At 39.8% G+C, this 20,200-nt stretch overlaps 1 non-coding gene across 1 annotated transcript; it reads right to left on the reverse strand.

Annotated features, from left to right (window-relative positions):
• Window positions 1-19,362: 19,362 nt before the first annotated feature.
• Window positions 19,363-19,434, reverse strand: TRNAF-GAA (transfer RNA phenylalanine (anticodon GAA)). The gene has a single exon. It is a non-coding gene; the product is annotated as a tRNA-Phe (tRNA).
• Between the last annotated feature and the right edge of the window lie 766 nt (window positions 19,435-20,200).

Consider the following 20,200-nt stretch of genomic DNA (forward strand, 5'->3'; position numbering starts at 1 on the left):
ATAACTGAATAGACATTTTTCCAGAGAAGACATGCATGTGGCCAACAGGCACATGAAAAGATGCTCAATACTGCTAATTATGAGAGAAATGCAAATTACAATTAGTGAGATATCATCTCATACTTGTCAGAATGGCTATCATCAATAAGACCTCAAATAATTAATGTTGGCAAAGATATGGAGAAAAAGGAACCCTCCTACATTGTTGGTGGGGGATGTAAACTGGTGCAGCTACTATGGAGAATAGTATGGAGAATTCTCAAAAGACTAAAAATAGAACTAATATGTGATCCAGTAATTCCACTCCTGGATATACAGCTGAAGGAAACAAAAATACCCATTTGAAAAGTTACATGCACCCCAATTTTCATAGCAGCACTATTTACAATAGCCAAGATATGGAAGCAACCTAAGTGTCCATCAACAGATGAAAGAATAAGGAAGATGTGGTGTATATTCACATTCAGCCATAAAAAGGAATGAACATTTGCCATTTGTAGCAAATGGCATGGGTGGACTTGGAGGGTTTTACGCTTGGACAAATAAGTCAGAGAAAGAAAAATGCACATGTTATCACTTATATGTGGAATGTAAAAAATAAACTAGAGAATACAACAAAACAGATTTCACAGATATGTAAAACAAATTAGCGGTCAACAGTAGAAGAAGAAAGGGGGCAAATGCTAGACAGAGGTAGGGCATTAAGAGATATAAAGTACAAGGTATAAAATTAGCTACAAAGATATATTGTACAGCTCAGGGAGTATAGCCAATATTTTATAGTAACTATTCAGTCTTTAAAAGTTGTTAATCACTATGTGGTACACCTGAAACTTATATAACATTATGAATATACCTCATTTTAAAAATTGAAATAAAAATTTTAACCCAGAATAATTAAGCTACATGCATGTGTGCTAAGTTGCTTCAGTTGTGTCCGACTCTGCAACACCATGGACTGTAGCTTGCCAGGCTCCTCTGTCATGGGATTCTCCAGGCAAGAAAATTGGAGTGGGTTGCCATTTCCTATATCAGGGGATCTTCCTGACCCAAGGATCGAACCTGCGTCTCTTATGTCTCCTGCATTGGCAGTTGAGTTCTTTACCACTGGAGCCGCCTGGGAAGCCCAATTAATTAAGCTACACGTACTGGAATTTGGGGGTGGACAGGGGAAAATGTGGTTAGAAATAAGACTATCAGGAACTCCTAGTGGTCAAGGGCTTAAACAACTAAACAAGTTAAGAATGTTTAAATACTCAAGTTGAGGTTGTGATTTGTGCTATAACATGAGACCACCCCATCCTCCCCCTCTGCATAGTCCAAACACTCAGTAAAAGTCTGGGGCTTCACAGCTGGGATGATTGCTATTTGTGGGAGTAAAAGATGGGGTGGTTTTCAGTATGGGATGATGTAATATAGAAAATGGGTTGCATGTGTGGGTAGCCAAGTGATTGGTAAAACAGTCTAATTCATTAGAATCCGGAACCTATAGCCACAGCCATAATAATGGGGAGAAACATAAACTACCCCAGAAAACTCCTAGCCAACAATCTCAAGGAGATTAGAATGACAATGAGTTTCTCATCCTGTGAGATGGGAGTTCAGCAAAATGCTTCTGTATTCTCAAGAGCAGAGTGACTCATTTTGTGTCTTCCTTATACTTGGAAACATATATACACAATAAAAGTTCTCCATAATCACCCCCTGATGACAAGCGTGATTTACTGCTCCAGCATCTATGCTCCCACTACATTTTGTTACAACATGCACTATTGTGACTATTATCTGGAAGAGAATGAGTCTTTATCCCCATGTCTCTAGTACCCATCAGGAAAACAGGAAGATACACAGTAAGAGTTTAAGCTATTTTAAAACCCCACCATCTCCAAATTAATAGTTGTGTATGTTATCTGTTTCAATCAATTCTGTTTACACTTAGTATCCTTTTGTAACTGAGTTGAGTTTCCCAGAAGGTACTAATTTTATTGCTTCCAAAGCAGTCAGTTATTTTTCTGTTTATATGACATTTTATGTTTCGATTTTCCTTCAGACACCCGGTTGGGATATGCACTTGGTAATATAAACTCAAATTAATTTGCACAGTTTTGCTTGACTGGGCTTTTTTTCTTGAAGTCACGCTCCATGAAAAATTCTAACCAGGTGAGCCTTGGCAAAGCAGCTGTTCCTCCAACAGTATGTAGGGAGGAGTCATCAAGGCATGAGCTAAGAGGCAGGTAATTGCCTGGCCTCTTTGGGGTCTTCGCCTAATATTGACTTTTAATTATGAAGGCCAAATGTTTGTTTTCTTATGGGATCCATTTCTGCCCCTTGGTTATTGACACAGTTGGAATGTGAAACATGTTTACTTTTTTCTAATGGGGGTGGATGGGTAAGTTTATATTACAGTAATATATTCTGAGTGTCAGTTCTTGTAAACTCTGATTATATGTCTGTCTTGTGGGAGTTTCTAACTAAGCATCCTATGTGTCCTGATCAATTTTAGATCTTTACACTCTACAAGCTCACTAAAAATGTATTAAGGATGCACCACCTGTTCTGGTAAACACTTCAGAAATGTGTATCAACACCATAGTGTGTGTTTATTTAGCACTGGGGCTGGCATATAGGAGGGCATTCCCCGGTGGCTCAGTGGTAAAGAATCTGCTTGCAATGCAGGAGCCACAGGAGACACAGGCTCAACCCCTGGGTTGGGAAGATCCCTTGAGAAGGGCAAGGCAACCCAGTCCAGTATTACCTGGAGAATCCCATGGACAGAGGATCCTAGCCTGCTATAGTCCCTAGGGTCTCAAAGAAAGTGAAAGTGAAGTCGCTCAGTCATGTCCTTCTCTTTGTGACCCCACAGACTATAGCCTACCAGGCTCCTCCATCAGTGATATTTTCCAGGCAAGAGTACCAGAGCGGGTTGCCATTTCCTTCTCCATGGGATCTTCCTGACCCAGGGATCGAACCCAGGTCTCCCACATTGCAGGCAAAGAGTTGGCCACAACTGAAGTGACTTAGCACACATGCACTTTGTCAACTGCCAGGGATACAATGAGAATCAAAAAGCCCAGCTCCTGCTCCAAGGACTCGCATCTTGGAGTTCTCAGCAACAACATGTTATTACAATGGAGTATGCTAAGTGCCGCCATAGCAGTAGGCATGGGCTGTTTGGACCCAGAAATACTATTTCTAGAAATCTATCCTAAGGAAATAATCTGAAATGTAGAAATGACATACACAGAGATAGCTGGCACAGTGAACACTGCTATCAGCAGACCCTATTCCTGCTGACATGGTTCACATAGTGCGTTATTTAAGTGGGAAAATTATTGAGATAGTGGGAAAATTATAATTAGCCAATATGCTATTATAATAAAATAGAAAGTGCAATATGTTAGCAATTCTGTGTCAGTGAAAGTTCAAAGCACTTAATCTGAATTAACATATTAATTCTCTCAAAAACCCCATTAGGGTATGATTACTATTATCACCATTTTATGTATAATAAAATTGACACCAAAAAGTTTAAATAACTTGTCCAAGTTCACTGAACAGGCAGTTATTTGACAAGCAGCATAGCTCTAGAGCCTGTCTCATGTTACAACCATTAAAAATGTTTATATATCTTATAGTGATAGGGAGACAGGCTTATGATAGTTACATAGAGTTAGATACACATTACTAATCTTAGACTGGGTTCTCCTAGAAAGCTCAGCCTAAGATAAGGACTTGCTAGCATGTAGTTTATTTTGGAAAGTTATTTCAGGAAAGACGTGTGGGGGGGATGGTAAAAGTGAGACAGGGAAAGTGGGAAACTGGTCACCACTGAGCAAGGGGGGCTCAGTCCCACTGAGACCCTCTGAGGAGTTATGGAGAATGTGGCTCAGAAGCAGTCCCTGAATGCATGGGGAAGGGAGGTTACATCCAACTCCATTTCTCATGAGTCAAGGCTTACCCATGGGTGTTCCCTCCCTCTATGTCCAGGAAAGCACAAGTGTGAGTATTGAGTGAGATCCCAAAATTGTCTTGCTCTAGGGTATCACGAAAGACCTGGGGCAGAAAGTAAGAATCAGGTGTTGAAAACTTGTACCTTTGCAAAGCTAGTGTTGTGGCAATGGATGAAGAGAAGGGAGGGCCCAAGGACAGGAGGTGAGGCACATGATGGCGTCAGGCTGTCCTTCACACCTGCCATCACTATTTCTGCTCCATCTTGAGATGGTTTCCCATCAGCCTTGCCCACTGCAGCCTCCTTGAGAGTCAGTGCAGGTGTGTTAGTGCAACAAGCCCCAGTCTCCACTGTTGCAGAAGTCCCTAGGCTGTAACACATCAGCAACATCCCCTTCCTCCATTACCCATTTGGGTTTCTCCCAAGCTCACGTGCATTTCAGCAGTCTGAGTGTGCTTGCCTAGTTGATTGATCCGGACCCTCATAATCCAATGACCCAGGCCTGGCACAGAAGGAAACCAGTGTCTCTTCTGGATGCTATGGGCTTCAGCACTGGGGAAGATGATTTTTGACAGAGAAGATCCACTCTCCAATGGTGGGCATGAAGCTGGAGACTTGCAAATCTCGGAGCTGTGGTTTATGCAAGAGAGATCCTTTTCTCACTCTTTGGGGATCCCACACAAGTGCAGCAGATGCCTTGGGTGTCCCTTCCACATCTCTTGAAACATTCACTGCACTTCAGAAGATGCGTCTGAGCCTTGATCATCTCACTTATCAGGCTACAGTTGCTGAAGTTGACCTGAAGTTGTCATGGGCATGGGATCTCCAAGAGATATGCCCAGTTGGGTCTCACAACAATGAGGAGATGAAAAAGTAGAAGGTGAACTAATGCAACCAAATTATACTCTATAAAAAAGTGGTTAAAATACCATCTTTTATATACTTTACCACAATAAAATATATTGTAAAGAAAACATACCTAACACACTGCTTATATGCAGTTTTAATGCCTTTATTTCTTATGTGCTTATATATACAAAGTACTACTATCAATGGTTACTTCTACACATCGTTGATATGAGTGACTTTATTTCTTCCTTCCATTTCTAGATAGTTTCCAAACTTTCTCTAGTGTCTCTACAATGAGAATTAAAATCAACTTTTATAATTTTGAAATCATCTAAAGGATAACATTTGGCTTTAAATAGCACCTGTCAGAATTTAAAAGATGTTTATAGTGTCCCAATTTACTCTTCCGTTCAATGCTGTCTTCAGCTGAAACATTTTAGAAGTAGCTCAAAGGTAAAGAGAGAAAATGGGCTTCGCTGATGGCTCAGCGGTAAAGAATCAATGCAGGAAACCAACTTCGATCCCTGGGTTGAGAAGATCCCCCAGAGAAGGAAATGGCAACCCATTCCAGTATTCTTGCCTGGGAATCACGGGACAAAGGAGCCTGGTGGCTACAGTCCATGGGGTCACAAAAGAGATACAATTTAGAACTCAACAACAACAAAGAGGGAAAACAAGTCCATGTATCTTAACTGTGGGAGATTCAGATAATTCCCTAGCCACAATCTGTCCTCTCATTTTGCTTTCTGAGCAGTGCAGATCTAGAGGACACTTACTTTCTTCCCATGATCTTGGACTCAGGTCTCTAAAGCCCTACTGTTGCTACAAAGAAAGGGGCTTGGAAAGACCAAGAGGAGCAGAGGTGGTTCCTCCTAATCCCTTGGGTCCTTTGAGGGCTTGTCCTGCCAGTGCCTTCCTGAATCCCAGACCACCATCCTACTCCCTTCTGTCCTGGGGCTTTTGTGTCACAGCTGAGCCACCATGGGACAAACTTGCTAACATCTTCAGTTGACCAACCTAAAAGCACTGGAGAATTGACATCCCATGTGGCCATCTCCAACTGTCCACCAGCTCCCAACTCCCACCAAATACTTTCTTCAAGAGTCTGGAGACAGAAGCTTCACACAGCCTTTCTGCAGGTACCCAGAAGACAGGGAGCAGACTTGTTGTCAAGCTATGGCAATTCATAATGCATAGCTATATTTACTCTACTCTTCCCCTGCCTTACTCCTCCTTTTCCTTTGCTCTTTGATCCCTGAAATTTCATTCTCAAGGGAGATGTTAACACAAAAACTTTAACTCAAGCTTCTTTTCTGCAAAAACTGGGTCTAAACTCTAAGCAAATCATTTAAACCTTTGTGCTACCTTTCATATAAAATGAACCTAACAGAACTTACAGAATCAATGAGATGGCTGTACATCAGGATTGAGTGTTGGTTTAACATAAAAAGCATCCAGTATATTTCCTGACATAAACAAGAGCCGACAACAGTCAATCTCTTTCACTTCACCCTTGGCATCTGATAGCTTTCACTGTGTTGATTCTGCTTGTGTGGCTGGTAGCCTGGAGCCTAAGAGGAAATTTACTAAATGGAATCAAAGTGAAAGTTGTCAGCAGAGAAGAGAGTAGAGTGCTGGTGATTTCATGTGGCTCAGCTTCATATAACCTAGAAAAGCAAATGCAGCACCCACTATAAAACATACTTGGCCTCCTGAATCTGTACGCCCTTAGGCAGAAGTCAGTCTTATTCTGGAGATAAGCTGGGCCAGAACTTTGCCCAGTGTTTTTTCTTCATAGGACTGAGACAAGAATAGGATTTCCTTTTCCCTCGTCTTTGTTTCCCACAGGTATTCAAGTCACTTCTGCTAACCTGCCTATTTCCAAACAGTCTCACCCAATGAGGCTTATGTGTTTTTTAAAAGACCAGATTTGTGTGCGTTACAAGCAGCCCCAGTGCTTGGAGCATATGATCTGACAGACCCTGTGATGTTGGAAGTGTCAGGACTGAGAAAGATACACATAGATTTTGTATCATGTCGCTGGGGATAATCATAGCACAGGTCACTAGCATTTCCCAGCAAGGAAGTCATGTGATATTCAATAGATGATTATACTCCATTTTTAAAAATTTACGCAGAACTTTTATTTTAAAAGGAATTTATATAGTAAGGTATTCAACATAATAGTTCCTCATAGTTACTGCTTTCTTCATTATTTTTCAATAATTTGTTTAGTTATCCCTTCTAGAATTTCTTGGAGGTTGATATGAGGTTAACTGGATGATCGTTTCTAAAACTCTGAAACTAAAGCTTTTCTCTTGAAAATTGAGGCATATATTCAACTCATGCATCCTATTATTTTCTATACCTCTATAATTAGTGAAAGGATTTTGATAATAAATCCACAAGTTTCATTTTTTAAATTATATTAAGATGTGTTCTTCTGAGCCTGAAAAAATTAAAATAATTTAGCTTATAGTTTATATGTTTATTGTTCATTCACCCAATTTTATGTTTCAGTTCAGTTCAATCCCTCAGTCGTGTTTGACTCTTTGCAACCCCATGAATCGCAGCACGCCAGGCCTCCCTGTCCATCACCAACTCCCGGAGTTCACCCAGACTCACGTCCATTGAGTCAGTGATGCCATCCAGCCATCTCATCCTCTGTTGTCCCCTTCTCCTCCTGCCCCCAATCCCTCCCAGCATCACAGTCCTTTCCAAAGAGTCAACTCTTCGCATGAGGTGGCCAAAGTACTGGAGTTTCAGCTTTAGCATCAGTGCTTCCAAAGAAATCCCAGGGCTGATCTCCTTCAGAATGGACTGGTTGGATCTCCTTGCAGTCCAAGGGACTCTCAAGAGTCTTCTCCAACACCACAGTTCAAAAGCATCAATTCTTTGGTGCTCAGCCTTCTTCACAGTCCAACTCTCACATCCATACATGACCACAGGTAAAACCATAGCCTTGATGAGACGGACCTTTGTTGGCAAAGTAATGTCTCTGCTTTTCAATATGCTATCTAGGTTGGTCATAACCTTCCTTCCAAGGAGTAAGTGTCTTTTAATTTCATGGCCGCAATCACCATCTGCAGTGATCTTGGAGCCCCCAAAAATAGTCTGACACTGTTTCCACTGTTTGCCCATCTATTTCCCATGAAGTGATGGGACCGGATGCCATGATCTTCATTTTCTGAATGTTGAGCTTTAAGTCAACTTTTTCACTCTCCTCTTTCACTTTCATCAAGAGGCTTTTTAGTTTCTCTTCACTTTCTGCCATAAGGGTGGTGTCATCTACATATCTGAGGTTATTGATATTTCTCCCGGGCAATCTTGATTCCAGCTTATGCTTCTTCCAGTCCAGCATTTCTCATGATGTACTCTGCATAGAAGTTAAATAAACAGGGTGACAATATACAGCCTTGACATGCTCCTTTTCCTATTTGGAACCAGTCTGTTATTCCACGTCCAGTTCTAACTTGCTTCCTGACCTGCATACAAATTTCTCAGGAGGCAGATCAGGTGGTCTGGTATTCCCATCTCTTTCAGAATTTTCCATAGTTTATTGTGGTCCACACAGTCAAAGGCTTTAGCATGGTCAATAAAGCAGAAATAGATGCTTTTCTGGAACTCTCTTGCTTTTTCCATAATCCAGTGGATGTTGGCAATTTGATCTCTGGTTCCTCTGCCCTTTCTAAAACCAGCTTGAACATCTGGAAGTTCATGGTTCATATATTGCTGAAGCCTGGCTTGGAGAATTTTGAGCATTACTTTACTAGCGTGTGAGATGAGTGCAATTGTGTGGTAGTTTGAGCATTCTTTGGCATTGCCTTTCTTTGGGATTGGAATGAAAACTGACCTTTTCCAGTCCTGTGGCCACTGCTGAGTTTTCCAAATGTGCTGGCATATTGAGTGCAGCACTTTCACAGCATCATCTTTCAGGATTTGGAATAGCTCAACTGGAATTCCATCACCTCCACTAGCTTTGTTCATCGTGATGCTTTCTAAGGCCCACTTGACTTCACATTCCAGGATGTCTGGCTCTACGTCAGTGATCACACCATCGTGATTATCTGGGTCATGAAGATCTTTTTTGTACAGTTCTTCTGTGTATTCTTGCCACCTCTTCTTAATATCTTCTGCTTCTGTTAGGTCCATACCATTTCTGTCCTTTATTGTGCCCATCGTTGCATGAAATGTTCCCTTGGTATCTCTAATTTTCCTGAAGAGATCTCTAGTCTTTCCCATTCTGTTGTTTTCCTCTATTTCTTTGCATTGATCACTGAGGAAGGCTTTCGTATCTCTTCTTGCTATTCTTTGGAACTCTGCATTCAGATGCTTATATCTTTCCTTTTCTCCTTTGCTTTTCACTTCTCTTCTTTTCACAGCTATTTGTAAGGCTTCCCCATACAGCCATTTTGCTTTTTTGCATTTCTTTTCCATGTATGTTTATGTCATCATAAATATTTTGAAAACTGTTCTCTTTGATAAATTAGAGGAACAGATGTCGGTTATTTTTCCTTTTTTTTTTCTTTTTAGCTCTATTGTCAGTTAAGTATTTCAACTCCCCCTCCAGAAAAACAAGGTGAATATGGCATCATATTCCTTGTCATCTTTTGATAATCAGAATTGTTTGTAATTAGTAATTTCTGAAAAAGTAATCCATTCTGAACTTTGGCCTCTTTGGTGGTATTTTAAAAAACAACTTCTGTTATTTTCCCTCTCTATCTGGGTCCTGATAGAAATGAAATGATAATGCCAAGTGGCCATGTGCCCACAGCAGCGTGTCATGAGCTGAATCCTATCAGACCTACTGGGTGGTAAGATCAAGTGGCCCAGCAACAATCCATCAAAAGATGGAAGTAGTGCACTAAAGATCAAACAGGGGCAGAACCAGGAGGTCCAAACAAACTAATGAGCACACAGCTCAAATCCACCACCTATGCACCAGCATCCTTTCCTCAGCCCATCTCTGTGAGTGTGATGTTGGCCAAGTCAGGTTGGAAACAGAGGGGAGAGATTCAGCCAGTGGTTGTATGTATTTATGATCCTGGAGCTTTAGGGACAAGTTTATCAGATACTCACTTCTTGTTGTTGACCACTATATTTACCACTGTAAATATTCCTAAGTTGACTTCTGTCCTTGTTACAATTCTTAGGGTCACTGAATGTCGATGTAGCAAGTATTAATCAAGACCTCACTAACTGTCCTGGGCTCCATCCTCCAAACATGACTTAATGCCTACTGACTAGGATATGACTTGCAACCACCAACCATTGGCAACTGGCCTTGTGTTCACCTCCTTAATTACTCCTTTAACCTCCCAGATAATATAAAGTTCATTCACCTCTTTCCTGGCCCCAACCCCTGACTTGTCCTCTATACCCTGAAGTTACTACATAGGTTGGTTTTCATCATGGAGTAGCTGGGTCATAGCATCTTTCAAAGAATGAAAAAAGCCAAGCATTTGATCACTTCCCACAGCTTGAATAAGTGAAAGGTAATCAGACAGTGTGTCTTGAAACTTTGTTTCAAGACTCAGCTACAGATGTTAATTTTTCCCTCATTTCTAGGTACCTAAAACAAGCATAGAGAGGGCTGCTTCAATAAAATACTCTGCAAAAATATATAAATATCAGATATTCCCAGTATTGTAACAAAACACAGCACTTAGAGCTATCTGTAGAGCAAAGGGCTCATGCAAGAGGCAGGGAGCCTTACCTTTGGAAGTAGTTGTACAAACAAGATAGAAAATCAAGGCAAGGGTATTTTAGGTATGATACAAGCATTCTATTTGGGCAGGAGGAGCCTCGTGGGCTGCAGTCCATGGGGTCGCGAAGAGTCGGACACAACTGAGCATCTTCACTTTCACTTTTCACTTTCATGCATTGGGGAAGGAAATGGCAACCCACTCCAGTGTTCTTGCCTGGAGAATCCCAGGGACAGGAAGCCTGGTGGGCTGTCATCTATGGGGTCGCACAGAGTTGGACACGACTGAAGCAACTTAGCAATAGTAGCAGTAGAGGTGGCAGATTGTAGTAGGAAATGGCAACCCATTCCAGTAATCTTGCCTGGAAAAGACCATGGACGGAGGAGCCACAGAGTCGGACGCAACTGAGCACACACACATGCACACACACACACACACACACACACACAGAGGTGGCAGATAGAAATCATCTGAAAGTCTTAGATTCTAAAACACAAAGGCTATTATTATTAGAGACTTGACAGGCAAGAGAAGGATGCCTTCTCATGCCTGAGAAAACTAAAGCGGCCTGTGGCAAAGGATAGAGAAGCTTCACCGAGATCAGTCTGTATTTCAGACTTTATTGGGACTAAGATATGGGACCAGGTATGGGAGAGAAACAGCCACCTGGAGGTGTTCTGAAACCTTCCCAAGAGAGCTTCCACTAGAGGTCTAGAGAACTCAAGAGTGAGAGCCTGAAACACAGAGTCAAGTGAGAGGTTCAGCAGTAGCCAACTAAAGAAAATGTTCCCAATCTCATCCCAGAAATGGTAGTATCAGGTGGTGCCCAGCAGGTAGTTCCAAGGCCCCATGAAGAGCCTAAGAGGACAGTTCACGCCAACATCTGTCACGACTGGAGAGCAAGGCCATTTCCCATGAAGAACTTCAACACTTTACTGTCTTCTTCCTGAGCACTCACCCATGTGGGCCCAAATCTGAAGAAGGGGAAAAATTTACTCTCAAGTTTGGAGTTTGGTTAATGTCTTGGATATTCTGACTTCTGAATTAAACCTGTTTTTGACCTAAATTGGCTTCCCAGGTGTCTCAGTCGTAAAGAATCTGCTTGCAGATTCGGATTCGATCCTGGGTTGGGAAGGTCCCCTGGTGGAGGAAATGGCTACCCACTCCTGTATTCTTGCCTGGAAAATTCCATGGACAGAGGAGCCTGGCGGGCTACAGTCCATGGGATCACAAAGAATCAGACATGACTGAGTGACTACACCTTCTCCTCCTTTGACCTAAACTGATCATAGGAAGAATACTTCTTAACAGTAAACAGCCAAAATGTGGGAAAAAGACCTAAAAAGACATTTTTCCAAAGAAGACATACAGATGGCTAACAAGCACATGAAAAGATGCTCAACGCCACTCATTAGATGAGAAATGAAAATCAAAACTACAATGAGATATCACCTCACACCAGTCAGAATGGCCATCATCAAAAAGTCTACAAACAATAAATGCTGTAGATGGTGTGGAGAAAAGGGAACACTCTTGCATTGCTGGTTGGAATGTAAACTGATATAGCCACTATGGAAGACAGTATGGAGATTCCTTAAAAAGCTGGGAATAAAACCACCATATGACCCCCAGCAATCCCACTCTTAGGCATATACCCTGAAGAAACCAAAATTGAAAAAGACACATGTACCCCAATGTTCATTGCAGCACTATTCACAATAGCTAGAACATGGAAGCAACCTAGATGTCCATTGACAGAAGTTGTGGTACATATATACAATGGAATAAAAGCCATAAAAGCAAACACATTTAAATTCATTCTAATGAGGTAGATGAACCTAGAGCCTATTATACAGAGTGAAGTAAGTCAGAAGGAGAAATATATATATTGTATACTGACATATATACATATATATATATATGGAATATAAAGAGATGGCACTGATGAATTTATTTTCAGGGCAGCAAAGGAGAAACAGACATAGAGAACAGACCTATGGACATGGGGAGAGGGGAGGATGGAGAAGACAAGAAGATGTATGCAGAGAGTAACATGGAAATTTACAATACCATATTTAAAATAGATAGCCAGTGGTAATTTGCTGTGTGACTCGGGGAACTCAAATAGGGGCTCTGTGGCAGGCTGAAGGGTGGGATGAGGAGGGAGGTTCAGGAGGGAGGGGACACGGGTGCTCCTATGGCTGATTTTTGTTGATGTATGACAGAAAACCTCAAAATTCTGTAAAGCAATTATCCTTCAATTAAATTTTTTTAATTAAAAAAGAGTAAACAGAAAAGTCATGGATCTATTGGTATTTCATTTAGAAGCAGGGAAAAAGTGCCACTAGTTTTATTGTAAAGAAAGAAAGACAAAATTTTCCATGAGGCTAAGGCAGGAGTGCAAACACTTTCACTTTCTGAGGAATAGACTTTGTCAAATTTCCAAAGGGATCTGTGACAAGAAAATAGATTAAGAATCAGCCTTTTTCTCTTAATGTAGAACAGGGCAATGAGCTGAAGCAGGCTTATGTAGAGAGGACCTGAATGTCTCCTCCTCCCAGCCAAAGGCACTGAGACCAAAACCCTAGACTTTTAAATATCAAGTGTAAACAGAGTTCTGTATCTAACAAGATCAGATTTTATGTCTTTTTACATTTCTCTCCTAATGAGCAATCTCAGGGCTGCAGGCCGATTTGAAATACAGAAGAAGGGGGGAAAAAAAAAGTCTGGCTTTCTCGTAAGCAAAGCACACAAGGATCATGTGTCTCCATAATGAGACTCCAGTAGTTTCTAAGTCATAGCCCCACTCACTGCCAACCACATCTGTCTGCATGTTTGATGGACTGCAGACTTCATTTGTCTGGCATCTCTGATTACCCCTGACAGGCTAGAAATCCTGAGTCCCTCAAGGAGGCACAGTGTCCTAAGGGCTTGGCCATCCCTAGGTGAGCTGTGTGCAGTGCTTCACTACCCTTGTTCATGGCTGGAGATGGAGGGAAGCAATTTATGGATGCATTTTCCTTTGTAAGCAGACAGGAGTTTGAGGTCCCTGGTAACCATACTGTTCTTAGTGGCATCAAGAGGGTGAGAAGGATAAAATTGAGGAAGAAACCTGGCTCCAGAGGTGGCCCTTGCACTTGTTAATTGGAAAAGAGAGAATGCAAGGCAGAAATTATCATGATTTTTTTTTTTTTTTAAATAGATGATGACCTTACAGCATGGTGGATCTCAACTTCTCCACTTGCTCTTTGAGGAGGCCCATCATAGTGTCTGGTGTATGGTCAGTGCCCAGTAAACCCATGTTGAATATCTGTCTTCTTTCCTCTGTATAAGTGAGCACTATAGAAAAGGTGCTGAGCTGTAGACAGGCATTAAAATATCATCCTTAACTTCTAGAAACTCTAGCCTCTGGGGATGATAGACAAGTCAATTGATAGATATGATGGGTATAAAATAAGACACTAGTTTATGATAATAAAGTGCACCCAGCCAGACAGGGCTATCAGGGCAGCTTCATCAGAAGGTGGTGACTATTGCCCAAAGGAAGAGTGGAAGTGAGCTGGGCAAACTGAAGGAAGAAAGGGTCTCAGGAAGAGAGAAGAGCATGAGTTGGATTGCAGCTCAGGAAACAGCCAGGTATTCTTACTTACAGGTCTGTTCAGACTTTCTACTTCTTCAAGATTTAGATTGTATGTTCCTAGGAAACCGTCCATTTTGTACAGAGTATCCAACTTGTTGGTATGCAATTGTTCATAGTACTCTTATAATCTTTTTTATTTCTGTAAAATCAGTACTAGTAATTCCTCTTTTTTGTCAAGTTAGCCAAAGGTTTGTCAATTTTGTTAATTTTTTCAAAGAACCAGCTTTTAGTTTCATTGATTTTTATTTACTGTTTTTCCTATTCTGTTTAATTTATCTCTAATGAAATCTTTATTTCCTCCCTTATCTTAGCTCTGGGTTTAGTTTAGTTTTCTTTTCTTTTTTCTACTTCCTTAAGATGTAAATTTAAGTTGTTGATTTAAGACTACGTTTTCCTTTAATATAAGCTATTACAACTATAAACTTCCCTGAGCCCCGGTTTTGCTGCAGCTTGTATTTTAATATCTTGTGTTTTTATTTTCATTTGTCTCAAGCTATTTTCTAATTTCTCCTGTGATTTATTCTATGGCCTATTGGCAAAATAAGAATGTTTTTATTTCCACACATTTATGGATTTTTTAAGTTTTTCTTCTGTTGATTTCTAGTTTTATTTAATTGTGATCAGAAATTATTTCAGTCTTTTAAATTTATTGAAACTTGTTTTGTGGCCTAACATATGGTACATCCTGGAGAATATTCTATATGCGCTTAGGAAAAATACGTATTTTGCAGTTTCTAGGTGGAATGTTCTGTAAATGTTGGTAAGGTCCATTTAGTCAATAGTATTGCTCAAGTTCTCTACTTCCTTACTGATCTCCTATGTAGTTGTTCCATCCATTATTGAAAGTAGGATATGGAAGCTTCCTATTATTGTAGAGCTGTCTACTCAATGTTTGGTTCACATTTGAGAATTTTAATGTTTAATGCATGAAAGTGAAGTCGCTCAGTCGTGTCCGATTCTTTGCGACCCCATGGACTGTGGCCCACCAGGCTCCTCCATCCATGGGATTCTCCAGGCAAGAATACTGGAGTGGGTTGCCATTTCCTTCTCCAATGTTTAATGCATAGATGTAAATAATTGCTATATCTTGTTGGTGAATTTATCCTTTTATCATTACATATGTCCTTTTTAATCTTTTATAACAATTTTTACTTAAAGTTTATTTTGCTTGATATTACTATATCCAACTTATCTTTTTTAGTTTTTGCACAGAATATCTTTTTCCACCTTATCTTTTTTAAACTATACATATCCTAAAGTGAGACAGCATATACTTAGGTTTGCAAATAGATTAAAAACAAGACCTAAGTCTTTCAAAGAGTTTGATGCATTTACATTTTAGGTAATTACTGATAGAGAAGGGCTTACTATTGCTATTTTGTTATCTGTTTTCTATTTGTCTTATAGCTTTCCTGCTCCTCACTTCTTCCTTTAGTGCCTGCCTTTGTTCTGTTCAGCTGATTTTTTATGCTGATGTATTTTAGTTCTTGTATTGCCTTTTGTGTCTATTCTGTAGACATTTTAATAGTGATTACCGTGGGATTACATATAATATTCTAAAGTTAATGAAATATTATAAACTCAAACCAATTTCAATCATTTACAAAAATTCTACTCCTTTACAGTTCCACTCACCCTTCCATTATTTATGTCACACATTACATCATTATATATTATGTATTCATTTAACATATGATTAATAATTTTTTATACTTTTGTTTTTTAAATTTTATGAGAATTTTAAATGAAATTATGAACCAAAATTACAATAATAATGATTTGTATATTTGTTCATGTATTTGCCTTTATCAAAAAACTTTATATTTTCATATTGCTTTGAGATAATGTCTGTTATCTTCTCATTCCAATTTGAAGAATTTTTCACAGTTCTTTTAGAACATGTCTAGTGATAATAAACTCAACTTTTTCTTAATCTAGGATGACTTAACTTCTTCATTTTTGAAGGACAGTATGGGCTTCCCTGGTGGCTCAGATGGTTTAAAAAAAAAAAAAAATTGCCTGCAATGCAGGAGACACAGGTTTGATCCTTGGGACAGGAAGATCCCTTGGAGAATGGAATAGCTACCCATTCCAGTATTCTTGCCTGGAAAATCCCATGGACAGAGGAACCTGGTGGGCTACAGTTCATAGGGTCGCAAAGGGTCAGACATGACTGAGTGACTAAGCGAGCACATTGCTAGATAAAGACCTCTTGGTTAACTTTTTTTTTTTTTCAACTCTTTAAATGCATCATCCCACTTCCTTCAGCTTACAGGGTTTCTGCTGAAATATCATCTAATAATTTTACTGAAGATACTTTGTATATGACAAATCACTTTTCTTTTACTGCCTTCATTAATCACTCTTTATCTTTCTACATTTGATTATAATATTCCATGTATGTTTGAGTCTCTTTGGATTTATTATACTTTCCATTCATTAAGTTTCTTGTATTTATATATCCATGTCATTGCAAAGATTTTGGACTTTTGGGCCATCATTTCTTCAAATACACTCTCTTCCCCTTCCTCTCTCCCCTTCTTCTGGGACTCCCATTATGCATGTTTTGGCCTACTTAATGGTTTCCTATAAGTCTCTTAGGCTCTGTTCACTTTTCTTAATTTACTATTCTTTTTGCTCATGAGGCTTGATAATTTCAAATGATCACTTTTCAAGTTTGCTGACTCCTCTGCCTGGTTGATTTCTGCTATCAGACCCCTCTAGTGAGTTTTAAATTCAGTTACTGTGTTTTCTGCTCCAGAATTATTTTATGTCTCTCTTTTTAGATATGCTCATGTTGTTTATACATTTTCCCCTCATTTATTTTACTTGTCTGTCAATGTTCTGCTTTAGCTCTTTCAGCATAATCAAGACAGTCATTTTAAAGTCTTTGTCAAGATATTCCAAAGTCTCTATTTCTTTAGGGTCACTTTCTAGAGATTTATTATATTCATTTGATTTGTCCATGTTTCTTATTTCTCTGTATACTTTTTAATCTTTTGGTGAAAATTGGGCATTTGAAGGGGAGAAATCAAGATGGTGACAGAATGTTTCTGAACTTCCTCCCACAGATGCACCAATAGCTACACAGGGAGCAAGTCCCTCAGAGAAATCCAAAAAACTAGCTGAATGACTCCTACAAACCAGGCAACTGAGAAAACACACACATTGAAACAGGTAGGAAAGGCTGAAACACACTCTCACAATAAATCTCTGGCATAGTGCAATACAATCAGGAGGGAACCTCCAAGTCCTCCCTGAGGATCAAAGTGTTTGTATATCTGTATAGCTTATACAAAGCTGAGATAATCTGTGACCCCCTCCAGTACAGTGTCATTAGCAGAAGAAATCAGATGAACATCCAAAAATAATTTAAATGGTAATTTAAAACTCCACTGTAGTCTCTTGAACAATGCCAAGAATTCCATTCACAGCACACAGGAAATAATCATAAATAAAATTTATTCTACAGTTGGTTCACCTATATACTTTTCCACAAACTAACACACACACACACAAACACACACAGCAGCATCAGCTATGCCACAATTTTCCATCACTGTCTCAAAGTTTTCTCAAATCATCTTCTAAAACCCTGCCTATGACATCTTTCCTCTGTTGTTCCCTGCCCCCACTCCTGCCTTCTCATCTACCTCTGAATCACCTTCCAGACCTGTTTATTTCTCTCTGGGCCCAGGTCCATCAATCTGTAAAATGGAACTAACTCATGGTCTTCCTATTTCCCATAGTATTTCAAGATGAAACAAGAGAACACATGAGAAAAGGCCTTGTAAATTGGAAAATGCTATAAAAGTAACTTAGTATATATTAAATTTCATAGTTTTATAATATATAAAGTTATCCATTCCAAGTTTTCTTATACATATAAGAAAGAAAAGTACAATAATATCCAAAACTTGAAAGAAATGTATTAGGAAAATATTGTCTATAAACATATGAAGACCCTTCTGGATACTGCCAGGCTCCTGACTTAGGGCCATGTGTTGATTTATTCAAGCCTGAGAGATCTACCCTAGTACCTCTGGATAGTGTAATCTAGGGAAGAAGCGTGTATTTCCAAAACCCCTCAGGTATTTTAATCAGAGATTTGGCTCACAGACCAAAAGAGAAGTTGTCTTTTCTCTGGTTTCACTGAATGAGTAAAACACTGAAATTAGGCAATCTGCCTCAAAGGGAACCGACTGTTCCCTTCTAGTAGACATGGCATCTGTATTTTTCAAAATATATCCAAACTCATCTTAAACCTTGCAGAGCTTGGAGGTAATTATAATGATTCCTAGTTTACTGAAGAAGAAACTAAGGCTCCAAGAGCCAGAATAATTTTCCCAAGGACATAAGACTAGTAAATAGTAGAACAGGAATTTGAACCCAGGTCTATCTGGTTACAAAGAACATGGTCTTGACTTCTATCTTCTACACAGCGGGGAGAATGAATGGTCCTCTTTTCATTGCTGCCCTTTGTGCCTCTGACCCAGGAAGCCTCATTATTCTGAGGAAGGCATTATAGCACAATGGACTCTGAGCTTTGTCAATGACTACAAGTTTAAGATTATAGGCCTGTCATGTAGCCTCCTGGGTCCTCAGCTCCCTCACTTGTAAAATGGATATAGGTTGAACATATTAAACCATATATGCTAAGCCTAAGGATATAACAAGTTTGGAGTGTTAAATAGAACAGATTTAGATAAAATGCTTTTAACATCTGAAAATAATTATACTATTTTATTTAGAAATGAAAATAACCTAATTTTTTGCTTGTTAGATAAATACTAAAAGTTCATATGTTTAAAATGCATAGGATATTTACCTGTTTAGGAAAATACATAGATATCATGGACTTCCCTGTCCTGAATCCTAGAGTTTTGAGTTCAGTTCCAACCCTCATTAGCTGTTGATTTTGGCAAGTTACTTCTAAACAAACTGAAAGATGGGGAGGGAGTTGAATTGGGTGACTTGTTCCAACCTGAATCTAAGAATACAAAAGGATGTCTCTGTATTGTTAGGCATTAGTTACATGTCCGACTATTATATCACATCTGTTCACTTCTGACAGCGCTGTGAGTGAGTGAGTGAGTGAAGTCACCCAGTCGTGTCCGACTCTTTGTGACCCTGTGGACTGTAGCCTACCAGGCTCCTCGCTCCATTGGATTCTCTAGGCAAGAGTACTGGAGTGGGGTGCCATTTCCTTCTCCAGGGATCTTCCCAACCAGGGATCGAACCCGGGTCTCCCGCATTTCAGGCAGACGCTTTAACCTCTAAGCCACCAGGGAAGCCAAATCACTAAGTGCCTCCTACTAGCCTTTTTATTGCACTTTTTCCCTCTTTCAAACAAGTTATGGCAAGCAGTCTGCAAAATGATCCCTGATGATCCTTGGATCCTGATAGTGATGCTTTTGTAAAGTCTCCATCCACAGTAAATCAGGGCTGGTTTATGTCACCGATATCCTATAATGGAAGGGACATTGTTTGACTTCCATGATGGGTGATAAAGGCATTGCAGCATCTACCTTGGTGTCATGAATCTCTTACACTCTTGCACAAAGCATTTGACATGCTCTAAGGTTACCCAAGCAGAAGGATGGACACTCTCATGTAAAGGCACTAAGGTCTCCCACTGATAGAGAGCAAAAACTTGCCAACCACGAGTTGAATGAGTTGGGTAATCAGCCATCCTAGTTGCCTGATACTCTCCTGGATTTAGCGCAAGAAGTTCTATATCCTTGGAAACCCCTCCATCTCATGCAAAACTGAATGGATGCCTACTCTCTGAGTGAGTCACCTTGGAAGAGGATCCTGGAGCTTCTGCTGACATCTGGCTAAACTTTCTGAGCCAGAACTGCCTAGCCAAGCCACGTTAACACTTCTGACTCTCAAAAACTGTAAGAGATGATAGTTATTCTTATTTTACATGTATAAGTATTGGGGCAATGTGTTAGGAATAAATAAAACACTAAGTCTTATTTCTGGAACAAAGTGAATAATACCACTTAATTCCATCACTTTTCATTGTGCATTGCACACTCGCCAATGGGGTAG

The sequence above is a fragment of the Bos javanicus genome, chromosome 3, assembly GCF_032452875.1.
Source record: "Bos javanicus breed banteng chromosome 3, ARS-OSU_banteng_1.0, whole genome shotgun sequence".
Classification (NCBI taxonomy): domain Eukaryota; kingdom Metazoa; phylum Chordata; class Mammalia; order Artiodactyla; family Bovidae; genus Bos; species Bos javanicus.